This window comes from Dermacentor albipictus, chromosome 2 (genome assembly GCF_038994185.2).
Source record: "Dermacentor albipictus isolate Rhodes 1998 colony chromosome 2, USDA_Dalb.pri_finalv2, whole genome shotgun sequence".
Lineage (NCBI taxonomy): Eukaryota > Metazoa > Arthropoda > Arachnida > Ixodida > Ixodidae > Dermacentor > Dermacentor albipictus.
This window is the reverse complement of record NC_091822.1, coordinates 94,918,087-94,929,906: the sequence shown is the minus strand read 5'-3', so window position 1 is coordinate 94,929,906 and position 11,820 is coordinate 94,918,087. Positions and strand designations below refer to the sequence as shown.

Genomic DNA, 11,820 nt, shown 5'->3' with positions numbered 1-11,820 from the left:
AAATGGCGGCAAATTTTTTTTCTCTGGAGGCGCCATTACACAGTTTTTTTCTCTTTTCCCCCAGCTCTATTTTCTTTTCTTTTTCGCTTTTGCCCTCTGTCGTGTTACTGTCAGCACCCCCAAAATAAGTCCGAATTTAGGAACGCACTACTGTTAAATTATTAAAAAACATTTAGTGCGAGCATCTTAATAAGCGTGACATGACGTTAGACGAAATTGTGGAGAGAGGGGTAAAGGTGGAGGGAGGGTTCACATGCAATGCTGTCAACCATAGAGAAGTTACCCTAGATCTATCCTAGGCAGGCCTTGTATAAGGGAAAAGAGAAAATTATCGAAATCTAGGGAAAAATCCCCTCCAGGACATATATGGCAGAATTAAAGGCACTGCAACGTCGCGATGAATGACTCACGAGACGGCCTGTTTTGATTTCAATCACCGCAGATTACCTTCGCATTAGCAGGTGAAGTATGTATGCTGTGTGCTGCAGTGAATTAACGCATCTTGCCGAGTAAACGACAAGATAAGCTCTGGGCTGGTTAACAAATCAATGCCACTGCGCTAGTTCAGTTAATTTTTATTCAAGACAATTTTGTAAAACGTCTTTTATGAGATATGTAGTTCTTGCCTAATCTGTACTGTTAATGTCTGTATGTAACTACGCAAAAAGCGTACCTGCAACTCTAAACAAAACAGCGCAGGAAAATCTCAACATAAACAGACACATGGGTCCCAGATATCGACGCACCAAGTTAAAAAAAGATAAACAAGAAAAAAAAGTGCTGATATGAAATGCATTGCATGTCGAATGTTAGCAGCAAACTAAAGAAGCGTCTCGTATTTTTATGCGAAGCATATTACGAGGGCTCAACCCAGCTCCTCAGGCGCGGCGGTGACCATGAAATCACGTGACACCGTGACGTCACGACAGAGGAGAAGTGGCTTTGGCTCAACTCTTGCAAGACGGGCTGGGTGGGAATCGAACCAGGGTCTCCGCGGAGTGTGGGACGGAGACGCTACCACTGAGCCACGAGTACAACGCTTCAAAGCGGTACAAAAGCGCCTCTAGTGAATGCGGTGTTGCCTTAGAAACGCGCTGTTTCTAAGGCGTGCGTCTCTTGCTCAGGCGCACATTTCGTTGCCGCGCCGAACGCTGCTTTGCTCGACGCTCACCGCGTCCAATGCGGGGCGCGTAGTCGCTGCCCTGTAGCCCATTGTCTTACACCCCTTGGCGGGTCGACGGGAACGCTGTCGCGTTCCACTCTTGAAGGCGAAGAAGTAATGCATGAGTTGTTTCTTCGTCTAGCCGAACCAAATATAGCCAAGCAACAGCAGTTCACCAGGCTAAACAGTGGTTCAACAACTAAAATAAAGGCTAGTATGCTTCGCATCCTGGGCTTAACCTTACCTAAGCCACAGCCATTTTTTTCCCTGTTAATTAGAAATAAATTTGTAATGCTCAATGAAGTAACGGCAGACATGCTAACATACATTAGGTGGTAGAGCGACTTCGAAATCGTCAGGTTCAGTAGTTGCGATATTTCGCATGGCTTTTTTGTTATATTTGGCGGGCTTTCCTTAAAGCGCCGAAATGGCAAAACTTGAACAAGGTTTGCGAAGTATTGTAGAAACATTAAAGGATTATAGTTTTTGTTTTGGTTGACATTAGGGGGGTTTGAACAAAATGACGCCCTAAGGAAACATCCACTTTTATCTGTTGTCGGAGTAAAGAGTCCCTGGAACAGCAGTGTTCTGTAACCGGAAGGAATAATCATTTATGGGCCTCTTCGATTTTCGCAGTTCTGGCAGCCCGCTGGTAGCCAGACGGCAGCCAGCTAGTTCCGGTTCTGACAGGAAGTCACGTGGGCTGGGATCCCAAGACCCCCAAGACAACCCGAACCTGCCCAAAGTTTGCAAAATCGAACGCCGGTACAGCTGGCCAAATGTAAACATGCTACCAGCATGGCAGCGCCCGTCGAGGCCGACGCGCGCTCGGCGTAGTCGGCCCATTTATGCGTTGCCGCCTTGAAAAAGTATAGTTGCATTCAGGAATACGATCGCTTTCACGCGATTTCACGCGATTCGTCGCAGGACGCGTACTGGGCCAACCTCGCCTTGCGCAGCGCAACAGATGACCTCCGACGCGGCAGATGACAAGACGCGAAATCGTGATTGTATACTCGAAAGCGATAGCTGGAAGATCCCTGTTCGCAGCGATCACGTCGCCCACCGGCGACGTTGATGAGTTGGCGCTGTATCATCACAAGACATGAGAAAGCAGGTTATCGGGTACGTCTCATACGCATAAAATTTCGCGCCGACCTGCTTGAGCTTCGATTTCAGAAAGTTTGTTGTCGCTGATGGTGCTTCTCATTTAAGGAGCTGGACGCGGCTGGCGCGTGAAAATGCACGTCGCCTGTGACCAGCGAAACGTTTCACACGAAAAACAACATTGGTCGCAATCATGAGAGCAATAAGCCAATGTACGTGTGTCAAAATGTACCGAGTGCAGTCAGTGTATTCTTAGATCAACGGCCTGCAGTTCGAACACATATCGGTTTCGAGCTGCCACCTAAGCATACGACGGAGAGACGGAGCGAACACGGGCTAAGGGGCTCTTGCATTGCCCAGGGGGCGCTGCGAAAAAGGTGCTAAAAAGCGCCCTCTGTGCAAAAATGGGTCGTACCAAGCTCGGTCGTCTGCTTCGGAAAGCACGTTTACAATATGGACCCGCCGCTTTCGGTTGTGTTGTTTCACGGCCTGCAGCGAATATCGGGCGCCGAAGATTTTTTCAGGGGTGGCACGCTGCGTAAAGGCAAGAAATTATGCAGTGCCGAATACGTGTACGCCGTTCAAGAATTAGGCGGCGAAGTTTTAGCACCGTGTCAATCGCAAGTGAAGCGAGTCGCGTACGAAGTGGAACTTCAGGTAAGGTTTGCACGCCAGCTGCTAGATTCAGGCGCTTAAACGCGAGGAAATGCTTGTTATAAATGAATCCACAGCAGCGATAAGCAGGCATCATGTGTACAGAACTGCTCGAGGACACGACGGTACGTGCCGCGATGTACGAACTGCTCGAGCGCACGATCGTACGCGCCGCGACGGCAGTGGTCTTTCGACATGCCGCGAAACGGTGGGCCTCCTGCATTCTTTGTTGACTGCATGCCGCCAAAGAAGTAGTTATGCCTGCGTTGTAGTAGCGGCCATCTGTTCCTTTTAGTAACTGGTAATAACTGATGCAATGCATATGAGCTCGCACGTAGTACGCACGTGCGAATCGCGCTGCAGCGCTCCTACGCCGCTCGCTTGATGTAGGTTTTAATGACAGCGCTCGAACATCGATGTGCTGCAATCAATACTGCCTTGCTGCGTTGCCTCAACGTGCTGGCTTGAGATCAAGGATGAGCGCATTTAACTCTCTTAACCTGTGCTGCTCGTAGTGGAGTAGTGAATTGTCATCGAATGAGCCCGACCATTTGTGCTCATTTGCACACACCTGGTCACTTCACCACTTCGCATCGGTCGAATTGTTAATTGTCGCTGTGGCCGGGTCTCGAATCGTGAATTACCAGCCATGCCTGCTGCTATGTCGGTCTGCTGTCGGGACTGTAGGTGCAAAATACCGAACATTAGAACGCAGATAATCAAGCAAGCTTCAAGACAGGCGAAGCAGTCAGCATGGCGCGAAGTTTCGCTTACTCAGCGCGACGAACTGCAGCTATGCAGCGCGCCCGACGCTCCACTTCGTGAGGCCTTGAAGGAAAACGGCAGAATATGATGTTGGGATTCAGGCCTTCTTGTTCATGGCATCCCACGACGCAGAAGTAATGACGGTGACGCCTTCTCGAGGCTGGGCTAGGTCTCCGGATCGGCGCTACCGATTCCGTCTGCTCCCAGCATTGCGTCCCACGGCACACAGAGAGCCCGTTTTCGTTAAACTATAGGCTGCGGCGAGCTCGCAGCGTGGTTGACATGGTCTGCGAGAAGTGACGAGCCTTTTCGCACTCGCAACAGGGCAGAAATAAGTGCGAATCGACGCAAAACTCGGCCTAGAAACGTCCTTCGCCACAGCCAGGGCTCAATACAACCCAAGCTGGTACGACCCAGTAGCGCCGCCACCAGGCGCCGCTACTATACCTCAAACTCCAGCGCAAGACGCCCATCTGCAAAGCCTTCGCTAACTGCAGAGAAAGGAGAGATATACATACGCGAAATATGTGAAAAGGAACGCCACCAGAGAAAGACGAAACCAAGATGTACCGCAATGTGTGAATCAGCGTGTACACCTTGCGTGGAACACGATGCAGATAACATGCACGCATGAGAGCGCGGCGCGCTGTTTACCACCGCGAAGAAGCAATCAGGGGACACACACACACACAAAAGCTTCAAACGGTTCACCACGGCTCGTATCACACCGCTTCGCGATGCGGAACGGAGCGTTAGCACCTAAAAAGATAACGCTAGAAGTAAGAAAATCCGGAGATGACCGTATACAGTTGGCTGAGCGAGATAAATTTAAGTCCTCAAGCGCCCGCGTTGAAATCCGTGAAGTCCCCGTAAAGATGGCGGCGAGCGCCCATCGCCTCTTTTAGTCGTCTGCTAGCCAGAGAACTTCCAGAGAGCAGCCAGACCAAAATCGTCCTGGCAGGTTCTGGCAGCCCGCGGGTAGCCAGAACCGTCCAGCGCGAGCAAAACGAACGCACGGCGGAAGTGCGTAGCACGGTGGGCGGAGCAGCCTGAGAAAAACGAAGACGCTCTGGCTGGCTCTGGCAGCCCGCGGGTAGCCAGAAGTGGAAAATCGAAGAAGCCCATTGCAGAGAGTTCCCGGCTTTACTAGAATGCAAGAATAGCCCTCCCCTGTAGCGGCGAGCAGACAAAGCTTTCGCGCTGCGCTCGCCGCTCCATAGAATAAAGAACAACTTGGCCGCTCCGTAAAACCAGTAGCCAGCAAAGTCAGCATCTCGCTAACCTCGCCTACCATTTCTGTGAAAGAGAGCACCATGGAGAGCACAGTTAAGTCACGTGACACTAAGCGCTTCGAAATGTACGCCATTTTGGAGGGCATGCACCACCCCAAGAAGCTCCACAGCGGAAAATTAAAGTTGGGGCGTTTGGAACGGAAGCACTCTTCAGCACGAATGAATCCGTGTACGTGGCAGTGAAACATGTGATAAACTCGCCAATAATGCCAGCGTCATGCTGCGCTTCCGGCTGCTCCAACAGCGTGACCCGGGGCAAGCGCCTGTTCCGTATCCCCTAGAGCGAGAAAGACTCCGCTCGGCGCGAGGTGTGGCTGGCGATTATCAAGCGGCAGGGATTCGTGCCGACGTCGGGATCACGTCTCTGCGAGGTGAGCGTTCCGATAAACCCTGACGAACTTGACCCCGCAGTGGCTGTTACTTCTCTGAAAAGCGCGAGCCGGCAACATCCAGGCCTAGCCTTCGGCGACGCTCTTTATGTCTCGCTGTAAATATCTTTTGGGTTCCTTGTTGAGTTGTGTATGTACTGTTGTGCTACCCTTCCATGGGTGAGTGTCGCTGTATTATGGTGTCAACACGCTACTGACGTTGACTGTTGCACGCGCTCTTGTTAATTTCATCCTCTCCATTGCACCGACCTGTTGAGCGGCACATATGACTGGTGAAAGTTTGGAGCTTTCAATCTTTCTGGATGGCACCGGAAGGTTGCTTGGCAACAGGTAGCGTGAAACTTTTGAGCATTGTAAACGCTGCGGCGCTATAGAAGGAACAAAGAAAAAACGTGAAGGTTTTTGTCAGAACGCGCGTGTGCTTTGCCTTTTACTGCGGACCACCTTTCCACGAATTGTTTTCGAACTGTTGTTGCTTGTGGTGACTGCAGCGGGCTAGCGAGCGAATGCTGTGATAAACGAAGCCGGTCGTCGCGGAAGCGTTGCGCGCGTGCGTTCTCATCTTGTCTTTCCTAACGGTGGAGACACCGGTGAAGCTGTTCGCTTCTACATTTTACTACGCTTTTGTGCCTACTAGCGAACGTAGGGATCGCAGTAGCAAATAAAAATGCTGGCCAACCATCCAAGAACATAACAAGTGTCTTTAAGACACCTGCGATGTCGGGCCTCGTAAAAAAAAAAAAAAAAAAAAAAGAAAAAACCTGGAGTAGGCAGCAACCTAGCAGTACATTGCAAAGATTGTGGGTGCTATTCGGATTTGAGTAATGCAAACATACTGCGAAAATATGCAGGTTAGCGAACACGCGAAATCAATGAATCGTGCAGCATGCTTCAGTTAACCTTTTTGATCAAGATGACGAATCTTTAGACGGTTCATTCAGTGGTACTTAAAGTGAAATCTTGCGTAAGCATCTCGTCCAGATATCCTTCCCTTTGCGTAGCCCCTTTCTGGAGCACTTGCAGTGCTTTGTCATACATGTTCTTGCCTTGTTCCACTTTTTCACAAGTCTACCAGCAGGCCTGCGTCAATGCCCGTCTACAGATTGACGAACTCAAAAAAGTCTGCAGGGCATTTGTGCAAGTGTCTACAAACACAGACCGCTGGGACATCTTTTGTTTGGCCACTGTTGGTCACTTTAGCTGTGTATGGTATTGCATGGTACGTACTACAGCACTGCCACATACCGAGAATGCATAACAATGCACTTACATTTTTGTTCTAAAGAAAATAGAAATGCCATGTTGATATCAGTCAAATTTTATGGTGCATCCAACTGGTCGTTTCGGAGTACTCTAGCAGTGGTACGAAGGTTGTGTAAAACAGTTATAATGCTGTCTTATGAAATAAGCGGGTATGGTAGAGATTGCATGGCTTTGCTAATCCCTGTGGAGCCGTTTTATGCTCGTGGTAAAGCTTGGTTGCTGTCTCACATGACCTTTATAACTCAATGAAATGATCAGTGAAATGTGCCATTAGTGTGACGAGCGATTTCTTTATTAAGCAATAACGCAGATCCTGACAGCAACCTCTTGACAACAGTCCTACGTAAATTGCAGATATAGCGGCAGAGATTTTGTAAGCCAGGCCTGGCGGTTGACCTTCGCATTGGAGGCCCAGGACGAATGCATGGTAGCACTCAAGACCGTAGTTCACATCCCAAGTCTTTATACTTCTGTAATCGCTTTTCTCATCATGTTGTACCTTCTGTAGGACGCAGTAGAATTTGTGTGGCTGTGGCCAACATTTCTGCAACAAACTAATAGTGTGCATAACTTTGAACTGAGGTTTAAAAGCTACAAAGGGGCAGAACACTCATTCACAGCTTTCAAAACATTTTAGGCCAGCCTAAATCATGTCACTTTCCTGGGAGCTGCTATTTAAATCTGTAGTTAAAACCTATTCGAGATGGAAACAGATTTCTGATTTAGGCCATCTACGCCTTTACATAGTTTGACAGCGATTGGAAAGAAAAAAAGAAATCAAGCATGCTGAAACTTCCAGTGAGAACTGAAATAACTTTACTGTGAACTGAGTTGATTAATTAATTGATTGATTGAGAGAAGCTTATTGCTCTTCAACACAAAAAATTAAATTAGGATATCCATAGTTGAGAATTGTCCAGCTCTCAAATGTGCTGCTAATTTGTGGATAAAACTTTGACAAAACTGACCTGAACAGTCAGGCAAATGAGTTTTGCAGAAATCTTAAATGTGGAAGTAGACTGAAAGGGATAATTATGGCTATGGTGACTGCTCCTGCAGCAATTTTGTGACTGGAACCATGCTTTCTGTCTTGGTTTGTATCTGCTCGTGTCTTGTATAACATGTATCATGGTGCGACACATTGTGTTGGCTTAACTTTTAACACTTTTTTAGAAAGGGTAAGGGGATGCAACTTTTGACTCCGCAGTTGTTGCAACACGCCGAACCATTCTCGTGACAGGCCTACTGTTCATTTTGTCACCTGCCATAAAGTTGCCCTTCCGAGAGCAAAGGCAAAAACTCTGTTAATGACTGCGTTGTCTGCAGGACCATTTCGAACCGGACCAGTTTGAGCAGTGCAGGGCAGACGGGCGCAAGCTGCTCAAACACAATGCCGTGCCAACCATCCCCGGATCTGCGATACCCACAGGTCAGAAGAGAGGACGGCGTCGGAACAGGCAGGCACCAAGTGCGACCAAGAGGAGGCGCTCGCCGTCGGACTCTGTGGATGGTCAGTGGTGCATTGCACTGCGTTTTCATTCCCGATTAAATAAGTGGTTGCAGCGCCCAGCGCAAAGTTTTCTGATGAGACAGAATTGGCTTCTACAGTCAATGACGGGCCAAGAATGCAGCCACTCAAAGGGAACATGCACCCTTGTGTAAGCATACGAGATTTTTAGATAAAATATGTTATTAAGCATGTCACAGATACAAATATGGGATACCAGAGTGGTATCTTGAGATGCTAGGTTATCCTGTGCCTCTGTCACATCCCTGTCTTATTGAATTGCACTGAAGGCTTTGCCTATATGAGTAAACCGTACCAACCAGCCCAAGAATCAGCCATGCTAGGTTACAGGTATCATCAATAAAGTCCAGCCCTGTCTTTAGTGTCTTGCCACCATATATTGCGTAAGTCTGTTCTTAAAAACCATTTACAGTGAATAGCATAAATCCGATTATCTTAATTTGAAGCATTGAAAAAAAGAAAAAGGATTGCCTCTGGCTGCCTGTTAATTGGATCAGAATCGTACTTTTTCTTGCAAGGCTCGGGCGGTACTCCTGGTGGAAAGCTACAATAAATAGCCGACTAGGTGTGGGGCCACTGGGTACAGGGCACACGACAGCTGGGAGGCATGAATAAGAATAACACACAATTGCTGATGAAGAAAATTAGTGCAACAAAATGACGACGCACGCAGGAAGGGAAGTAAATAATGAGTGCTTGTCTTTGACTTCCCTTCCTGTGTGTGTGTTGTCCTTTTGTTGCGCTAATTTTCCTTATCAGCCATGCAAGACTAACTAGTAATTATTCTTCAGTGGAATGAGCTTGGAAACATAAACACTTGTGAAATAATATGTTATGTAGCATATTAATGGTCATAAAGTTAAAAATATGAAAGAAATATAAACACCCTTGTACAATTTTCACAAAAAAACATAAATACAAGCAGAAAGGCAAGAATATGTGCCAAAGAAAGGTTAAAAAATCTGTATTAGGACATGTGTAACTACAGACAGAAACAATCAACATTTTTAAACAATGTGTCGGTTGCTTCACCATAGAATAACAAACACATGAATGATGAAAATTAATGAAGCATTGAATAGAATTGTCAGCAGCATTGTACTCTTCATTAAAGGGCCCCTCACCAGGTCCGGCCATTTTGAGCTGACCAGCGCAGAGCACACATTGCGTAATAACGATCATGTCTGCAAAGTAGTACATTGCTACGCGTCGCGGAAAGACCAGAAATTTCAAACCGAATGCCGTTTTTCCTTCTCCTTGCGGCCGTCGCGCTGGAAGCTGAATGGTGATGTAGTCGTGTCCGCAGTACGATGTCGCTCGTGGTGACGCGCGACTTTGACAATTATTCAAGACAACATCTGTTATTGTTGTTGTGCGATCTGTTGCTTGAGTTGACGAATTGAAGCTTAGAGAAATATTAAAACACACAAACGGAATGTCTGTGTGTTTTTTGTTTTACTTTGCACCGAAGCAAGAGAGGTGTACTTCCGCTTCGTCTGCTTGTTCCCATAGTCATGTGGTCACGTGCGCAGGTACCGAAACTATGCCATTTTCTACCGTGTTCCGGCGCGTGATCATGCTCTGCGATCCACTTGTTCTGCCTCAGTATTCGTGTAGCACTGAATTATACAGCTAGTCACGTTTCTTTGTGCACAGCGGGCAAAATCACGCTCTGCACGAACGAGACACCAGCTCGCGTGCAATGCTGTAGCGCCGAAAAAAAAAACAAACAAAAAGAAGGATAGGAAGGCGGGGCCTGTGAGTTATGTGTCATACGATTCTCGAGGTCTGGTATGGGAGGACGCAGGGAAGGAATTTTGCTTGCGTAGGCTAGACGGGGTGAGATGAGAGAGCGTCTTCCTTGGCACTGGAGCCCGCCTGCTGAAATCATGGGTTTGCAGCCCCGAAATATTTCTAACTCGGCTATTAATTAGCTGATTTGCTTTGTGGTAGAACGCTCCCTAGAGGACACGTAACAACTTCCAGCATATAACCAAAATTTGCTATGGGGCATGGTGAGGGGCCCTTTACATGTCACTCTAAAAAGTATCTGTTTAATTGAAGAGTTCCATGTCCATAAGGCACAATATCTATTGGTAAGACAAATGGTAACACCGATAGTTTTAAGCTTTCCTTGAAGTTCTCGTTTTAGCCAACTCTTCCTTTTGCAGCTTAGGCCAGTGTCATCGTGCAAGCCGTTGTGTATTGCATTGTCTTATCGAGTGATGTGGTGTGATTGGAAATTCTCCAATTCTGAGTATAAAAAGAAGCCGTTCCTGGCCATAAAATGAGTTGTCGTTCTGCTCCTGGACTCCTGTTGCTCGTCTGCATTAGTTCATCTGGCGACGAGGGTGGGATCGCCATGACCTGGCCTACTAGACACCATCAATGACAGTGTGGCAGCTCAACAAGGCCACGCTGCTCCCGGAGGTGTCGCTACCATAGGCCAGCAAGTGACCCGCAAGTCAAACAAGTAAAATTTATTTCTCCTACCAAGCCATGGCCCTCCCGGCTTGGCAGAATAGACGAGTACAACCCTAAGATCCAGAACTTTGAATCCAATGTCGAACGATTTAGCATTACGCCAGGGCAAACAAGATAAAATGAAGAGAAGAAACTGTCTGTTTTCTTGACAGTAATTGGTACAGAAGCATATGAAATTCTCAAGAATGTGGTTGTTCCATTGCTGCCAGGAAATAAGACCTTTGTGGAAGTAGAAGAGCTCTTGCAAAGCCATTACACCCCGAAGATGTCTGTAATTGCAGAAAGGGGCAAATTAAACCGTCGAATGTAGCTTGACCAGGAAAGTGTTAAAGATTCCTTAGTAGAGTTGAAGCACCTCGCCCGGACATGTAACTTGGGTAATTTCTTCTGGACGCACTACGCGATAGACTGGTAGCTGGGATTCGAAGTGAAGAAACGCAGGAGGCATTGTTCACGGCTGACGCAATCACCTTTTAAAGGGCATGCAAAATAGCTCTTGACAGTGAATTGTTTGAAAGCAAACAGCTGCAGTACAAGCAGGGAGCTGGACAGAGAGCATATACGGAGTGAAAATGAAAACTAACGAGCATAAGCATAGTGACCGTGACCCAGCGAAGGAGAAATGTTCGGCGTGAAACAAGGGCAAGAAACAAAAATTTTATCGCTGCGGCAAGACACATGTGCCTGGAAATTGCTGGCATACGAACTACTCATGCAAGCTATGTTCAAAAGTTGGACACCTTCAAAACATGTGCCGCACGAGCAAAAGTCAGCTGAAGGCACATGCGGTAATGGAATCATCAAGGGAAGACGTGTACACTCTGTATAGCTGCGCAGTTGACACATCAGTGAAGAATGGTTATGTAGTGACTGTAAACGTGGAAAGCCAGCAAATGTCAATGCAAGTGGACACGGGGGCTGCGGTGACAGTTGTACCTGAAAGTGTGTACAAAGAAAAGTTTTCGCATGTAAATTGTGAACCAACTCAGATTGTTTTAAAGACGTACACAGGTGAGAAAACGGATGTCGTAGGGCAATGCAATGTAACCACTACCTATGAAGGGCAGAGTGCTGTTTTGCCAGTCATTGCTGTCAAAGAACATGAGCACGATTTACCTGTATTGCTGGGAAGAAGCTGGCTTAATAAGCTTTGGCTGAATCTGAAATCACTTTGCA

General features: G+C 47.3%; 1 protein-coding gene across 11 annotated transcripts in view; it reads left to right on the top strand.

The window, feature by feature from the left end:
• Positions 1 to 4,769: 4,769 nt before the first annotated feature.
• LOC135902698 (uncharacterized) overlaps positions 4,770 to 11,820 on the top strand; it is a 196,800-nt gene continuing 189,749 nt past the window's right edge. For 2 of the 11 annotated variants that reach the window (XR_010564573.2, XM_065432914.2), the window contains exons 1-2: positions 4,776 to 5,351; positions 7,959 to 8,142. The gene's annotated coding sequence lies outside the window, so the exon portion shown is untranslated. Of the gene's footprint in view, positions 5,352 to 5,414; positions 5,700 to 7,958; positions 8,143 to 10,494; positions 10,634 to 11,820 lie in introns of those variants that run through there. The other 9 variants (XM_065432915.2, XM_065432920.2, XM_065432921.2 and 6 more) reach the window with 9 other exon arrangements.